The sequence below is a fragment of the Ostrinia nubilalis genome, chromosome 14 (assembly GCF_963855985.1).
Source record: "Ostrinia nubilalis chromosome 14, ilOstNubi1.1, whole genome shotgun sequence".
Lineage (NCBI taxonomy): Eukaryota > Metazoa > Arthropoda > Insecta > Lepidoptera > Crambidae > Ostrinia > Ostrinia nubilalis.
In genome coordinates, this window is record NC_087101.1 from 1833465 (window position 1) to 1850931 (window position 17467).

The 17467-nt window shown below is 37.1% G+C and overlaps 1 protein-coding gene across 1 annotated transcript in view; it reads left to right on the top strand.

Annotated features, from left to right (window-relative positions):
- The window catches only part of LOC135077965 (acyl-CoA:lysophosphatidylglycerol acyltransferase 1-like), a 542351-nt gene that overhangs the window by 323749 nt on the left and 201135 nt on the right, over positions 1-17467 (top strand). The gene's annotated exons all lie outside the window — the stretch shown is intronic.

Below are 17467 nucleotides of genomic sequence, written 5' to 3' on the forward strand. Positions count from 1 at the left end.
TTCAAAGATAATAACCTCGCAGCCGCCTGCTCACACTTGACATGACACAACTGATTGACAGTTATCTTTTTCTGCGCATTAGTCGGGTGTTACGTTTAGGAATCACAAACCTTCCGCTCTACAGATTTATACAGATAACATAATATTAAGATTGGTACTATTAATCATCAATAATAATTGCAGCATCTGTGTCCGGCGCCGACACGGCCAGCCTGACTATCGCACGGCCTCGTGCGCTTAGTCCAGGGTTTGTCCATCTGTAAACATTCAATTTCTCATTATCACAGCTCGTCCATTCCTGACTACAGAGCGTGCGAATATCAGATCGTAGAATCACAATAAATACAGCTGATCAGGGCGTGATGACCCTCGATCAGGAAACCAAACCATTACAGCTGGCCCGGGCGCGAAGCCCGACCAGGAAACCAAAACATTACAGCTGGCCCGGGCGTGAGGCCCCTTCGACCAGGAAACCGGGGTTTAGGTAACATGGCCCGACGCGCAAGGCTTAAGCCAAGGCTCCTTCAACCATTTACCTCAAACCGCACCACTACTACTGCTGATCCAGGCATGCAGCCATGCGACCAGGAAACCAGGGTTTAGGTAACATGGCCCGACGCGCAAGGCATAAGCCAAGGCTCTTTCAACCATTTACCTCAAACCGCACCACTACTACTGCTGATCCAGGCATGCAGCCATGCGACCAGGAAACCAACATTACATCAGCGTGGCCCGGGCGTAAACAGCCCCTTCAACCACGGCAACAGGGTGGCCCGGGCGCCCTTGGCCCGGCCCCCTCAACTCACTCACTCACAAAGGCCCTTCCAGTTTACGTCAATCACAATAATTTTCGTGAACCTGCACCAACTCTCAATGTCTGAGCCAGCATCCTCCATGTAAAACTTGATCAGTTGCGTAGCGTAGGTGTGCATGCTGAAAGATTTATCTCCTTTGAATAGTGCCCTTCGAATCCCACTTCTGATAAAGGCACTGGGTCTCTATCAGAAGGAACTCTAGGGGTGGAATCTCCATAGGCGTGGGTTAACGGGCAAGGAGATAATATCTTGGATGGTTGACAATCACTTTTCCTACAATTTAACGTTCCACCAAACTCAACACGCTTTCAAAGATAATAACCTCGCAGCCGCCTGCTCACACTTGACATGACACAACTGATTGACAGTTATCTTTTTCTGCGCATTAGTCGGGTGTTACGTTTAGGAATCACAAACCTTCCGCTCTACAGATTTATACAGATAACATAATATTAAGATTGGTACTATTAATCATCAATAATAATTGCAGCATCTGTGTCCGGCGCCGACATATACATAAAATGCAATAATCCACTGAAGCGCTGCGGGCGCGGCGGATCTGCGCCCGTCTAAAGGTCTAATGATTAGACTCTAGTCTAATCGATCATACCATTATTTACTTAAATCGAATTAAAAAAGCGCATCTCTGTCTCTGCTCTGTCAATATGTCGGTGACTTTGATTTCGTTTAAATACTTTTAAAATATTTTTTCGAACTGCAACTTGTCCGATAGGTTTGGACACTTGCAAGTAAATAAATAAAATATACATAAAATTATGGTACATACCAAGTCTTTGAAAATCTTAGGGCGATTTTTATCAATGTCCTTTGTCTGCTCGATTGCATTGATGGTAAGGAGCAATGGTATTATCTATAATATCATTGGTAAGGAGGGACTGTTCTAAATACATATTATGATAGTTGAGATGGTTGAGAATATTTCCGGGTCGATCGCTTCCACCTTCGGCCTAGATAGTACCTACCTACCTACTTATACGCCAAACTATCTTATGATTGTTATGCATTGTTAAGTAGGGTTATAATACCTAATTATGATTGTTATGCATTGTAAGTAGAGATGGGTAGTGGGTAAAAACCCATTTCACCCGATTGGGTTTAAACTGGGTGATTTGGGTAAAAACCCGGTTTTTACCCATTATCACCCATTCTGGTGGGTGAAAACAAAAATAGCGTTTTTTTTAAGTGAGAAGTGGTATTTGTTGCTAAGGGGGCGTTCTAGTGTTACGTAATGCAATCTGGGGGGAGAGGAGGTCTTGAAAAACGTTACAATGCGTTACAGTGGCGGAAGGGCGGTTCGATTTCAAGTTTTTAAGCAGAAGTACTTTGTAGTTGGTGTTGTTATTTGTAACTTTATACCGTACTGTCATCAAAGAGAGAGTTTGGCATCTTTGGCATTCCCCCCCCCCTCCCCCCTCCATGTCCTTGCCATGATCACAAATTATTGTGTTCCTACTGAATTTCTTCTAAATCGGTTCAACGATTCTTGAAATAACACCATTTTATAAAATAATTGGTCACATCATCATAACGTGATCAATTTTACGATTTGGCCACGATATAAATGCATATTAGTGTTAAATTTGACTTATTACTTATTAATCAATAAACTTAAATGAGAAAAATTCAATAAAAATAAAGAAAAGATACCAATTGAAATAATTATAAAATTATTTGTTTTCACCCGGTGTAAACACCCGCGGGTGGAATGAAACGGGTTTTTATTGGGTTTTTACCCTCATGTGGGTTTTTACCCGGGTGGAAACCCATCTCTAATTGTAAGTAGGGTTATAAATAATTATAATTTACATAAGCAGCAGGTCGGTTATTTTTATTTAGGCAAATGTAATATTTTAAAAGACAATACGTACGATCAGATATTAAGATCAAAGATAAAGATTTCTGCTGTGAAAAAAAATATAAAACAGCTAACTTCTATATCAAGTTCCAACGTCGCTATACGTACCTACCTACTTAATGCTACTGGATTAAACGTTCATAGCTCAGAAGTTTAGTCCTTTTTCAGCAGTGTTTAGTAAGAATATTATTACAAATGGGCTTTTAGGGATTTTGTTCACATGGAATAAACGACAAAGTTCTTAGTTACTTATCCAATAGGTAGTAATAACATATATGTAGAAAACAGGAACTTAGATGCCAACGAAAGAAAATAGGCTATCAAATGTTGTTTTGGGGACTTACCTTTATAAAAATATCACATTTAAAAATTCATACCATTTGTTGTTATTTAAAAAACAATGTCAATTTTGACGATTAACTGAAAGTCTATTATCTATGAATATAGTAGCGATATATGGTATCCAGCGGCAATGGCAGTGCAAAATTTTGACAATGACTGTAGTTATCATACTTCGAGTTTGTCCATGGAGACGGCAAAAGTCCTTTAGTTGGCCATAAAGTAAACTTAAAGGAAAATGTTACTTAATTGATACCGAGGCGAAACCTGGAAGCATTGCTAAGTGTGCTCCTCGTTACTGGTTCATCGTTCGTCATCGTCATTGTTCGTAAAAACCGGGTCGCGGCAGGCAAATAATAAAATTAGTCTTATGTCTTCTCCCTTATTAACTTCGATGGATAAATAGCTAAACCTCCTTGCGCGTAACTGACGTTTGTTGGAAAACCAATTTTTTCAGGCCATCGGATTTTAATTTCAAAAGTCATTGACCAATCCCAGTTCATATAATAACTATTATGACGTTTTCTATTGGCCAAAAGATTTAACTCTCTAAAAATCCGCGTGCAACCATATCCTGCTTAAATATTGTGCACTTTATTCAGCACAGATTAAACAAGCTAAATGACAAATAGAATAGATTGAAATGACAGATTGCACTTGAATTACCCTACTGATCGCGTTGACAGATTGGTTCGGATTTATGCTTGTTCTTTCTCGGTTAAATTTTAATGTGGATCTTTTGCATTTTTATGGTGAGATACTTTTTGGAATGAGGGTTATAAGTGGAATTATAGTGTCAAATACCTGCCTTGTTATGCATAAAAAAAAGTGAAATTGCAAGGTACCTATGTGTTATTACGTTTTGTTACTCCGTCAATAAGTTAGTAGAAGTAAAACAATATAAATTCAATTAGAATTAATTTTATTGTAATATCTAAGTTAAAATAATTTTTAGCGTAATTTTTCAGAAATTCCTAGGTATTATTGTTTTTAATTATTATTTCCTAAATCCTTAATTATGTCAGTTTCGTTACTTTTCATGCAAATTTTATTTTCTCGTTTTATTTTATAAAATCTGGCAAAAATAACTCACATAGGTACTTACAATACGTACTAGCTTACATGACATTATTTATCTTCTACACTAAAATTTAATTTAGTCGCCAAAATCTAGGTATTTTATCTTACCTGCCTTCCTACGACTAAAGTAGCCAAAAGCAAACCCTTTGGCAAGCGCGGACTTTATGCATGCCAAATACCTTTCAGCATAAGTCAGGCTGGTCCTAGGTGCACTCGTAAATCTAGGATTAACGTTAGGTAGATAATACCTTATTGCGCGGGACCTGACTATAAAAAGTTTTATGTTTTTTTGGACGATTCGTTGGCCCAGATGAACGTAGTTGAACACATTTATTTTTAAGACTTCTCGAAAACATTTTATTGTATTTTTTTTTTAAATATATTTTTATAAGTTACGTTTTACGCTCCAATAGCGTATTGCGAAGAACATCACTCATCGTGATTCACAATGTTGACCAACTGAGAATACCGATAGAAGAGCTTATTATGCTGGCTGACTACAACTATTGTATGGTTTCATTTCTAAAGTTGGTAAATCTAGCTGCAAGGTTCCAGCCGAGTAGTATAGGATCGCTCTCAAACTTTCGGTATTTATGTCATAAGAAGCGGCTAAGTGTGGACTCGACCAAACAAGAGTAAATATTAACTCAGAATAAATCGTCAGTTTTGACATATTTCCCACACTGAAACTGTCAATGTGCCAGTTATAATACCAGGAGTTATTCTCGGATAAAAGTTTTTTAGAATTGGGTCTAAGGAACAAATTAAGAACTCCTTTTCTTCTGGCTAGTGTAGGCAGTGTAGGTCAAATCTCTAAATTAATAGGGTCAAAGGACCTGATGATGATCATTTTAAAAATACATCACTGTCTAACATGACGTGTGTCGTTTATAACACAAAAATAATGACCCAAAATAGAAAGATTCAACAATAAAGATGTACACTGTGGTCAAATTCACACAGTTTCCAACACAATGAGATTTATGATGCGTTATGAGATCGGAGTGACGCGACGTTATTTATGGCCCGGGACTGTCACGGGGCGTCCTTTGTGATCGCTTTTATTTATTTTGTTTGCTTATTATGTGTTAATTTTGAGTGAGTTGTCACACTGTGTAGGTTAATCCAGTGAAGCTTTTTATATCTAAATTGGGAGTTTAGGTAATAAACGTTTGTCATAATAGCATAAACACTTTGGTTAAAGCTTTGTCGAATTTAAAAACAAATATTGAAATGGGAATGGCAATAAAGAAGATACATGCATAATCCTAACTTGGTGTGAAATTAACTGATCGTGACGTACCATATAAGTACGAGCACATATGAATAGTCGCCGATAAAACCACATTAAAATTTAACGACCACATCTAATGAAATAAATATTTTTTTTAAGTTAAAAAAAAGCACGACTGACGTGAACTGGTGACATGACCCTATTTTCAGCAAATTGCGCGTCTCAACTACAATTTTGATACAACAGCGAACAGCATGTATCAATAACATTAATTAATGTTTCGGAGACAAATACATAATTATATTGTACCCTGATTACTTGCGCTGGCGTTAATTGAAGGTTTAATGGCTTGAATAATTGTATACTTGAAGCATCATTAGTGAATTACATAATTAACAGGAACATTTCAAGTCTCTTGTTATTTCATTTGGTCTAAGATTTTGTTTTTCTCTAGCTGTTTAATTAGTGTGATTATTTTCTAAGTAAGTAATTAAAATTAAGCCTATTTATTTAAAGGTTACAACAGAATACAATTTAATACACTTTTGCACAACTTAACATTGGTTTATTCTGTTCATTCGTTTCAGCCAAATGACGTCCACTGCTGGACAAATGCCTCCCCCAAGGATTTCCATGTCGACCAGTAGGTACTGCGCTGCCCGCATCCAGGTTCTTCCTGCGACCTTCACCAGATCGTCGGTCCACCTAGTGAGGACCTGCCCACACGTTACACTACTGTTACTGCACTCCCTTTAGGAGAAAAGTTTTTTTTATTCGAACAATGTAATAATATGCTTATGCTGCATGTGAGATCTCTTTATTATTTCCTTTGAACACAACACTAGGGGGTACTACTATGTGTCAAGCTTTATAAGCCGCCGTCTGATATAGCTAAACTAGACTGAATTAACGTGCTCTCTGAAGCACGGAATCGTAATCCTGTTCAGACAATTGGATTATCTTGCAATGCCTTTACCTGATTAAATGTACGTAAACAAATAATTTTCCTCCCTTTCGGGTATTAAATGTACAATGAAATAAACTTCGTTCGTTCGTTCGTTTCTGCTAAAGGACGTCAACGCCTGGAGAAAGGCCATGCGACACAAATCCATGACGACGGGTCTTGCGCTGCCCGCATCCAGGCACCGCAACCCTCACCTGATCGTCAGTCCAACTAGTGGACATTGCATTAGCATTGTTAAAATATACATATACAGGGTGGAATTTTGTAATGCCACCTGGAGGGAAAGTAAGTACTCTTAATATTGTAGATAGAAAAAAAATCTCAAAGAAAACATTCCTTTATTTTTGAAAAGAAAAAGAACTGCATTCATAGATTTTAGAAAATTTTTCGAAAATTCCCTACCATACCATACAATTTTCTGTACATGATTAAAATAATTTAAGATTTTATGGATTTCCTTTCATTTGATTTATCAAGTTTGTTAGAGAGATTTCATCCTTATACTTGACCCTAACGATCGATGCAATAAAAATACAGGGTGTAATTTTTAACAGATTTTAGTTGGTTCGATTCCCGGGTGTGGCAAGCAAATTTTTGGAAATCTTTGAATGCAGTTCTATTTCTTTTCAAAAATAAAGGAATGTTTTCTTGGAGATTTTTTTTCTATCTACAATATTAAGAGTACTTTCCCTCCAGGTGGCATTACAAAATTCCACTCTGTATAATCAACAGTCATAAATGAAAATAACGGGCCCTGCCTTTATTAAGTCGCAACGTTCATAATTACAATTAAACCACCGAACCACGAAAACTTGTTCCAAATCATGACAATTATCAAAGAAACCCTTTGCAACATCTACATAATTCGTTTGTGAACAATGGCGGTTACCGACTTTATTTCTTTACAGAAGAACAATGGGTCAATTTTGTATTGAAGGGTGGATTAAATGAAATCCTCGTTTTGTCCCATTGTGTGGAATCGTTGGGAGTTTTTTTGTTTTGTTTTGGAATGGGATTTGCTCTTTTCCAGGCTTATATTTTGTTTGATAGACTTTAGATGATTTTATGACACAGAACGGAGTTTAATTTCGTTAGTGTTTCTCGTTTTTACTCGTAGAGTATGGTAATAACAAGTTTTTAATTTCGGAGCATTTTGATGTGGGTAGTAAAAGTTAAATAAATACAGTAATAAAAGTTAAATAAGCAGGTTTAAAAGCGGTAAACGCCAATGAGAATTTCACGTCAGTCTGTAAAAATGTGATACCGTGTCTAGAATTAAATACAAAATGGCAACTAAAGCTTTATATTTTTCGTACATAAGCATTCGGGTTGAAATAAAAAAAAATCCAAAGCAGCGTAAGTAACGTATAGAAAAAAATCATCTGTTTTGTTACATTATTTATTGTGTTTATTTACTCTTGAGTTCTTTATTACTATCACAAATCCTGGAATATTTCTGGAACCACAAGGAAGCTGCCAATGTTTACACAATTTACATCTTCTTCAGTATTTACCTTCAGATAATTACAATGAAACCCGATGGTTCACTAAGGAACCTTCCAGACATTATTCCAGACAATTTACTGTTTATAATTAAGCCTGGCTATTTCTGAAATCCTTCGCTTAGATTTTCGGTATCAATGTCACTTGGGGGAAATATAAATTATTGGTCAGGTTTGAAATACATTTTTGCAGCAAGAGGGAGATAATAATTATTTGCTAACTAACAAAGTGTACAAGTTTTGATATTGTAATTCCAAGGACTACGGTCGACTTTTCTTTTGTATTAATTATACTGTAGATACCAACACTAAAAATAATTTACAGTCATTAAAAGCTCACAGCAGGACAAAAGTTTTATGACCATCATGTAGATAAGAATACTTCAGCATTGAAAAAAGCTGTCTTTTGTCACTGTACACTGACCTTATTATTTATCTTCATGCCTTCACCACCATCTTCCAGCTTCTTCTGCATTGTGTAATGTATATTGTCATCCCTAATCACATGGTTGACTCGTAAAAATGTGACGCCTTAAGACCACCAAGTGCTTAGATTTTAAACTAAGGCAAAGATGCTAGTTAGACACTGCAGTTAGTATTTCCCAGTTTATAATGTTGTATTAATTGAAATAGCTAGCCATTGTAATCCGCCAATAGTCCAAGCATTTGCCCAAACGTTGCGCCAAGTGTTTGCCTAAACTTTTGCGCCAAGTATCACACTTCTGCCCACTAGCCCATAGATGGCAAATGCCAATTAATAGTACGCCATCATTTGCGGCGAGGACTCGTCCGAGGCCATCCATTAGCCGTGCTTCGGGACTATTTGGTTCGGATCCAACTTGGTAACATGTGTTCCTAATTCATGCGTGCTAGCGAACTATTGATAAGTGTTTGCTCCTGGATCTATGGTATGGTTCGGCGTTGATGGTGGCCGTTAGTTGTTTTATGCTCTCATACGCAATTTTGAAACTGACTATTGGTCTATCACTTAACTCAGCCAATGCATGAGGTATAGGAGTAGCCAGTGAGGAGTGACATTGACATACACTCGGCATCAAATAAATCGCACCTCCCGCGACAAGCACTTATCAAACGTATGCATCCCCACTTCCCACCAATATTGGTACCATTTGAAAGCCTAGTTCTAAACTTCATTTCATTAAAGGAAAGGTTTTTGTCCCAAAAATGTGTCTTTAGAAGTATCCAGAGTCACTTCTTAAAAAAATAGGTAGTTACGCTTGAGCCAACTTTTATGGCTATAAAACTGTTAAATTGGGATTTATTGCTATCCATCTGTTAAAAAAGACACGTAAGATCATTATTTGGTTTTATAACCACAAAAATTGGTCTACCTGGTCCCATAGGTGAGCCCCAAGTGAGGCCTTTTTTCAAGTCACATTTATGGTACCTGTTAATTGTTTATAAAAAAATTAAATGTGTTTTTCTTTAAGTTTGTTTATTAGGCTTTCAAATAACACCAATATTGTTGGGGCACCATGATTGTGTCAAAAGAAAATCTTTAAAGTTTGCGTCGCGGAAGGTGCGATTTATTTGATGTTGGGTGTATTATGACATAACAAAGCATATATCTGAAGGATATCTGAAGTCTCACTGACGTTTGACGTTACAAAAGCCCCCTCCCTTACCTCAAGCAGTAACTGAGTTAAGCGCTCCTCAACCTTTTTAGGCAGCGTGAGGTATCTAATAGCCGTATTCACAAACGATGCTTGCTTAAGTGAAGCAGCAAATCGAACGCACAGCGTTGAATAGAGCTCTGTGATTGGTTCGTGTGTCACCCTGTGTGTCCACGCGTACTGTGAGACCTCACAGTACCTACGCGTGTTTTATTCCGTATTCACATACGGACGTTAGTCCTTTAATTGCCTATGGTAAATTAGTAAGGGTCGTCCTTCTGCAGTTGAGACTCCTGATTATGATGATGATGATTAATTTTACCCTTATATTACATGCTCTAAAATTTAATTTGCTACATAGAAGGCAATAGGCGATAAATAATAATTCGAATTAAAACAGGTGTAAACATTTAGTCGTGAAAATTGAAATTGTTAGACATTAATAAAGAGCAAATAAAATGTTCCATCACGGGCTTCATTATAAAAAAGAATACATTGTAGGTATTTTAAAATAGATCCACCAACAAAGACAAAAAGTAATAAAGAAATATCCGAATTGTTCAGACATTAAACTCCCAACAATTCTCTTAGAATTTCATTAAGCGTATCCCCAAAATAAGTAATCGCGAGCTTTCTCCCACGTTTCCCAAAAAATAAAGATTATCACATCTCCGAGTTGGCGTATCGACGATTCATTTATTAGAGCCGACCCTTATCTAGCTTGACATGTCTCTAAGTAGCTCCCTAAATTGCCCCTTTGAGAGTTGACCGATAGCATGTTACGATACTTACGATGTCACGGCACGGAGATACTAAACGCTGGATGGGTATGGCAAAGTTTAAATTAACATCGCTACCCAAATAGAACATCGATTTACTTAATTACTTGCTTGTATTATGAATCAAAGGCCAATCTAGGCAAATGAAGTGAAGACGAATTAGAAATCGTTTCAAGTATGTTGTGAAATATGGATTAGCAAGCTGAAGTGGCAATGGGCAGGGCACATAGTACGCAGAACTGACGGCCGATGGGGCAGCAAGGTTCTAGAGTGGTGGTCGCGTACCGGAAAACGCAGCGTGGGACGCCCACCCACAAGGTGGACCGACGACATTATAAAGGTAGCAGGAAAGCGCTAGACACAGGCCGCTACCAACCGGGTAACATGGAAAGCATTGGGGGAGGCCTATGTTCAGCAGTGGACGTCCTATGGCTGAGATGATGATGATGATGATGTTATGAAATGATACTTAAGTATGAATGTACAGTCAAGAATAGATTTAAGTTCCAATGTCAGTCGTAAGTTCTGCCATAATATTTAATTTAATGAACTATTAAAATTCAGCCAGAACCCTCAGTAATTTGAAATTGAATAGAATTTTGAGCCTGGCTTCACAGATAGTTTTAAAACTCCTTCAAAAAACCCTTTGAGAGAATTTTATTGAATAAATAAATAAATTAACAAGTAAGAACCAATAGTGTATTTTATATAGACCAGTCCTGACAGTGTTCAGTAAGTTTTTGTGAAGTATCTCACATCTAAAGCCTTAAGGCTCGGTATTTGAGAAACTTTTTAGTTGGCCGTATCCAGTCACATATAAAAGCCCAGGGTTGACCTTGACTTCTGGATACGCACAATAGGGTTATCAAAACATCTAAATAACAAGGATTCATTGAACTTCGGGGAATATGATAAGTGAGAATGTGTTGGCTGAACCAGCCATATTAATATTAATATGGGTGTTGTTAACGATTCGATAGAAAAAGGATTTTTTTCAGTGTCTACAACTATGTATAGAGCCAATACACTGAACTGTCCCACCCGTGACATTGACAGGGGCGCCACCGTCAAATATCGAATTGCTGGTTCCGATTTTTGCCATGTTGGAAACTATACATGGTATAGTTCAAGGCTGCTCAACCTTTTGAAGAGTCGGGCCAAACGGTGGATTCAGTCGTTAACGACGGGCCACTTACATTTTTGACAGCTAACTTCAGAGAGGTCTTAAAGTTTGTAGTACAAACTTTGTACTGTGCGCGGCGGGATTTTTTAATTTGGTACGTTTTTTTTTCAAACTGTACATGCGCGGGTCACTTAAAATTCTTTTGCGGGCCACACTGTGGCCCGCGAGCCTGCGGTTGAGCAGCCTTGGTATAGTTGAACGATGGTGGCGCCCCCCTGTCAATGAGTTTGGTGGGACAGTTCAATGTTGGTCATCTATAATACCTATGTGCTTATGATAATGAATTTACAATTTTAACTATTTTTACCCGACTGCGCCCGAAAGAGGGTTATTGTTGTTTATTTTCTTTTATGAATGAAAATGTTTTCCTTCATTCAAACAACCCAAGAATAAAGATACCCAAGTCAATGCAGTTAATATGTACATGCACAATTTTTTTTATGCGGGAATCGAACCCGCGACCTTTGGCATTATTTGGTGCACGAATAGACAAGGCGGACGTCGTAATAAATTATACATGACCTTTACTTAATGACCCAAACTAGGCTGAGTTTAGTTATTATTCATTCTTACAGTCCAGTGCCTGAAAATATTTATTTTAGAACAAAGTACAGTTCTTGCAACTCACGAAGGCGAGTGAACTTTACTTGTGTACGTGTACATGCACATAGCGATATCAAATGTCTATCAAAGCTATTGAAAAACGAACAGTGGGCTGAGTGTGAGTTTACATTAAACGCGCTCACTCAAAAATGTATGAAAATTTTAGTTTTTGAACGTTTCCCGCTAGGGGCGCTGTACAATCCGTCATACATTTAATGACATTTTTAGACGCGCTCACTAGTGAGCGCGTTTGATGTAAACTCACACTAGGCCCTCGGTAGCGAGCCACCACACATGTAAAAGCTCACCTTCGTGAATTGCAACCACTACAATCGAACGTATTTCATGAACTAACCCAAAACGTACTCTTAACTGTTGTGAGTGGTTTAAAATATTTAATTACCTAAATGTTTCGCACTTAATTGTCACCAACGTTCACTATCGCATTCACAAACGAATTCCGCACTCCAAGCGCGATAACTAAACCAGCTGTGATAATAGATACTCTGATAGAAGTATCTGGTGTTACGATCTAAACTATGCATCCGAATAGCTTCGCGCAGCCAAACACCGCGATGCGCTCGTATGGCGCAAATTCAGGCAAAGAGGATCAAGAAATCTGCTTCCAGTGTGATTTTAAGTGGTGGAAATTTAACACACTTTAGTAATAGACGAACATTTCTATTTCCTTAACAAAAAAGCTTATAAATTCGACTATGAAACACATTTTTACCATTACAAAAGAATTCACTTTTTCCTCTAGGTATGTAGGTAATAATAATAATATAGTTAAATACTTTCCTTTTATTAGAAATCTGTAGAATTTTCCTGTCTTCCTTTTTCAGAGTAAGTAAAAAATAATATAACCGGTATTTTTTACAGTGACCTTTAAGAAGATTTACGTTGGGTGATAATGGCTTTATGGTACCTACCTACTATTTTTATCGGAAAATAAAATCCGTAAAAGTAAAGGCGATGGCATGTCAGATTACACATTTTTGTTGAAAAATAAGAACAAAACAAGAATTGCGTTGTGGGATAATGAATGACTTAACTTCTGATTAAGATTCCGATTTTTGAAAAAATATGATGATAGATGGCAGATACAGTGTGAACAAGGCTGTAGCCACCCGCAATAAGAGAAAATGTATTTTAAAGTATCTTAATTAGGATAATTTTGACATATTGTTTATCATTAGATTGAAACTGGCACGTTTTTCACGACGTAATTTTTAAAAACTGTTAGCGTTCTTTCAAAAAAAGAAAAACCCCCGAAGAGGCTCGAAAGCCGCACGGGCCACCGCTTGCGCATTCCACACAACGAAGCGCAATAATTTATTCAAAATTTTAATTTGATGCTCCACGGGATGTGCCCGATGAGAGAAATAACAACCGGGAATCTACCGTTCGATGTTATTTAGCGAAAATTGCCGGGAAGTGTGGGGTGACTGTGAGGAAGGTGGGAATGGGATAAATAGGACTATGTTTACTAAACTATTTTGAATCTTTGATGTTTTTAAAGTTGTTTTACTATGCTAGGAAAAACAAAAACATATTTAATATTAGGTTAAAATATTGTTTTTATTTCATCATCATCATCATTAGGTCATTTAAGTAGTCTTTGCTGCAGGAGGACGATCCTCTCTCTAAATCAGGGGGAAAAGGGAGGATTTGGCCTTCACTTCTTCTTTAGGCTGGCTAGAACGGTTGAGGAGGCTTAGACAACACACGCTTCAAATGACACTTCAGTTAAAGCAGCGGTCCCCAAACTTATTTAGTTTACTGCCCACTTTGAGAATAAATTATTTTTTAACGCCCCCCATTTTTATAGTCAAGAGTCGAGCTCAGTCGATGTCTAAGAGTCCTCCTAGTAGATGACGCCTCCCAAGCCTCTACACAACGTCCCGATTTTTTTTCTGGGTCTCTTACCTCCCCCACAAGGGGGCGTTATCGACCACTTTGGGAAAGACTGAGTTAAAGCATTAAACAGTTTCATTTATGAATTTTGCCATATTTTACTGTAATCCTAGGTTTATTATTATGACAAAGGTAATACCTACTTGGTAAGGTACAGATAATTTTTACATCACTTAGTGGGGAATGTATGATAATTCATTTTGTCAAGTAAATATTACAGAATTGTCAACGAATGGTCACCCTACCAATTGATAATTATGTGAACAAGTGCTCATTCCCGTTCGACTCTACCATAAAGGTATAAGGTCTACTTTGCATTGCCGTTATTATTTCAATATGTGATGAAACGATCCGAATTTAAAGGCCCATCGTAGAGTAGATTTGCTTGTAATGTTTAATACGGACACATTAATAGATTGACATTTAAGGGTCTTTCAGAGTGTTTAATTATGCATATAATGCACTGTGGGCTGAATTTACTGATTATGGCCGTTCCAATTTTGAAAATTAAATTTATACATAGCTGTTGCGTATGCTTCTGTGTAGACTAGAGAAAAGTAGATTGAAAATAGACTATTGTTTGGGTTATTTAGTCCGATGACTGATAACTAGATTGTTTTATACATCAGCATCAATGTATTTGTACTGTGCAAAATTTGTTCGTTCTTTGCTTTGATGTCTGTGAAAAAAGTATAAGAATAATAATATACCTAACATAAATTTTACACAATAATTACACTTTATGCAATGTTTGATTTTTTTTTGTAATAATTATAAAGACAAATAAATCTTTAAAACATTTTTTGTTACGATAATGACTGATATAATTGTAAGTGTAATTTTATCATTGCTATCATAAACAGAATTTCAGAGAAAAGCACTGAAATAAATCGAATTTAGTACTCAAGAGCAATCGCAATTCTAGAGCAATAATTACAAAACTCCCAATTTTATGGGCCATACATTAAGCTCAAAAGCTTAAACAAGCTTTAAAGCAATGCCTAACAGGCCGCGCAATTCTTTTCAGTTTGAAACAAAACAAAACAAAATTGGATGCGTAATTCAAACAGATAAATTAATTCCAACTTGCATCCCTAAGGAATGGAGCAGGAAATTATTTAGATTTAAAATTTATTTTAGTTTTTCAGTTGTGTTAAATGTTAACTTTGTGAAAGTTAATTAGAAAAAACGACAACATGCATTTTTTGCTCACTGTGTTTGACTAAACAGGAACTTATTTAAATTTATTTATTTTGATTTATAATGAAAATTTAATTACGTAGCTTCAACAATGAACTTAATTTAAATTATTTTGTGTCTTTTTAGCTAGGAAATAGAGGAATTGAAAAAAATATTTTGAATTTCATAAAATCTTCAGGTATGTTAAATGTTATACACTTCGCCTAGCTTCGAGGGCTCGAGTCTCGTTACTGGCAAGCTTTGAAATATTGTTCATCGCCTCCGAGCATTTATGATTGAAATAATGGATGCTTTATACTCATATCTACGTATATTTAATCGTTATCTAGTTAGTTTAGTTTGGGCTAGGTAATTGCAGTGATTGCTGGGCCAATTTATCAACATTAATAAATCATATCATATCGCCCAATCTTGTTAATAGCCACCATACAATAACAGCCTGTCTCCTGGCTTAGATTCCCGGAATCCCGGAATACCGCAAACCGATGTAGCCACGTCCGCGAAAACACATCAAAACCCAATAACAAAGTACATAATCTCGGTTAACCACTTCTCTATCTTATTACGATCCCCGCTAAGGCTTGATTAGCCAACAATCGGTGTGGTACTGCTAGTGATGTGCCTGTCGATAACGTTGAAGAGTTATGGCAGACTAAATACAAATGAGTAGGTCATCTTCACAGAAACGCCCGAGCGCGGTTTGTATGTGAGCGCGCCAATACGTATGCGGCGCGCACGCACACACTGACAAAATTTAGCGTGGATTAGCGGATGATGCGATGATTAGAAGATGACCTACTCATTTGTATTTACTCTGGTTATGGACATAGCAATTTATCAACCCGGAAAGTTATCGTAACCGTATCAACTCGAGGCAGTCAGTATCCTTTGTATGAAACTCCATACTGTAAGGCCCAGAACAGACGGTAAAACGCAACTGCAATGAAACTGCAACTTTGTGATGATTCGTCCATCTTGTGGGTGGACATCCCTCGCTGCATGCGTGTATTAGCAGGCCTGGCTCACTCCGCGCGGTACATCCGATAATTACCTACAGCGAAGCGCCCCGCCGGCGGGTATTATATCAGTCGAGTGTCACGCGCGCGCCCGTCAGGACGCTGGCGTGCGTTGTAGTGCCTAATTCTACGATCGAAGTATTATTTAAAAATGGACATAAAGAGAAAGAAATATTGTGCGGCGTTCGGGTGTTCAAATTCGAAAAGAAATCTACCAGATTTTATTTATCTTTTTTTTCGCTTCCCAAAGATGCTAAAAGGTATGTTGGCCATGTAGGTAATCAATAATTCTTAGGATAGTATAGGAACCTAACCTACCATGACTACTCCTCAGAATGCGTTCGTTTGTTTCAGCCAAATGACGTCCACTGCTGGACAAAGGCCTCTTCCAAGGTTTTCCATAATGAATGCGTACTTACCTACATACGTACTTCATTACAAATAAGAAGATTAATTATTTTTTCACTAGACAGTAACCCTAACAGCGTAAGAAGAGTTCAGAGACACGCGATAGAAAGAGACAAAACTTGTAGGTGAATAAAATTGTAGGTACGTAGTGCTGTGCGAGCTGAATTCCACTGTGTCGCGTCGTAGCAAGACTCGCATTTATTTAAATCGTCTTGCGGAGTAATCCTTCTGTACCTGTACTATTACTTATTCTGTGGTATTAGGTACTGTCGTGTAAAAATTTTTATAATTTGAGTCAAAAGCTTAAATGAGAAGCTGACAAAGATGACTGAGTTTCTTCAGCCACTTTTTATTAGCACTAGGCGATATTTTGTCCCAAAATGATGGTAAGGTAAGCCATATTATTTGGGATGGGTTTAAACATCCTGAAACATGCCAATGCCAATAAAATGTTGAATTTGACTAGAAATAGAAGTAATACCCTGTGAAACATAAAGACAAGTTATTGTAATCAAAGTGTTAATATTACCGATGATCAACAGATAAACGCAATAACAATTTCTGTAATAGTAGCTTAATACATTCGGATTATTCGAGATCCAATAATCGCAATGCTGTTAGTGGTGTATGTTATCCAATATCAGGTTTAGACTTTGCCTTGCAATCACGAGTACGTTCTGAATATTATTTTACAGTAATATTGATTTCAACAATAACTTTGAGTGAGCATTCGTTTGGGTATTTTAATAGGTATACTTATGTTTGATCTCAAGACAATTTTGAAAAATGTAGGTAGTAGGTACAGCACCATTTTTACTTAAATTTCTTATTGTCTGTATAATTGAGAAACTGCCTCCCTCTTATTCAGTTTTGATTTCAAAAAGTGTCGTTAAGTCGTTAAATAGATTTGTCGCCTT